Source organism: Nanorana parkeri, unplaced genomic scaffold (assembly GCF_000935625.1).
Source record: "Nanorana parkeri isolate BGI_ZX_2015 unplaced genomic scaffold, ASM93562v1 scaffold4903, whole genome shotgun sequence".
NCBI classification, from domain to species: domain Eukaryota; kingdom Metazoa; phylum Chordata; class Amphibia; order Anura; family Dicroglossidae; genus Nanorana; species Nanorana parkeri.
The window spans coordinates 5,983-6,379 of NW_017311163.1; the positions used below are offsets into that span (position 1 = coordinate 5,983).

At 58.7% G+C, this 397-nt stretch overlaps 1 protein-coding gene across 1 annotated transcript in view; it reads left to right on the plus strand.

The window, feature by feature from the left end:
• EXOC3L2 (exocyst complex component 3 like 2) overlaps nucleotides 1-397 on the plus strand; it is a gene marked incomplete at its 5' end in the record, with an annotated part of 5,817 nt that overhangs the window by 4,375 nt on the left and 1,045 nt on the right. The window lies entirely within an intron of this gene.

Genomic DNA, 397 nt, shown 5'->3' on the forward strand with positions numbered 1-397 from the left:
CCCCCCCTACACCCCCCACCCCCCACCATAACCCCCAACCCCATCCTCCAACCCCCATCCTCCAACCTCCATCATAACCTCCAACCCCTATACTCAGTCCTCCAACATCCATCATAACCTCCCATTCTCCCATGGTCCTCCATCCCCCATCCTCTGTCCTCCATCCCTCATCCTCCATCCCCCATCCTCTGTCCTCCATCCCTCATCCTCCATCCCCCATCCTCTGTCCTCCATCCCTCATCCTCTGTCCTCCATCCCCCATACTCCATCTCCCATCCTCTGTCCTCCATCCCCCATACTCCATCTCCCATCCTCTGTCCTCCATCCCTCATCCTCCATCCCCCATCCTCCATCCCTCATCCTCTGTCCTCCATCCCCCATACTCCATCTCCCATCC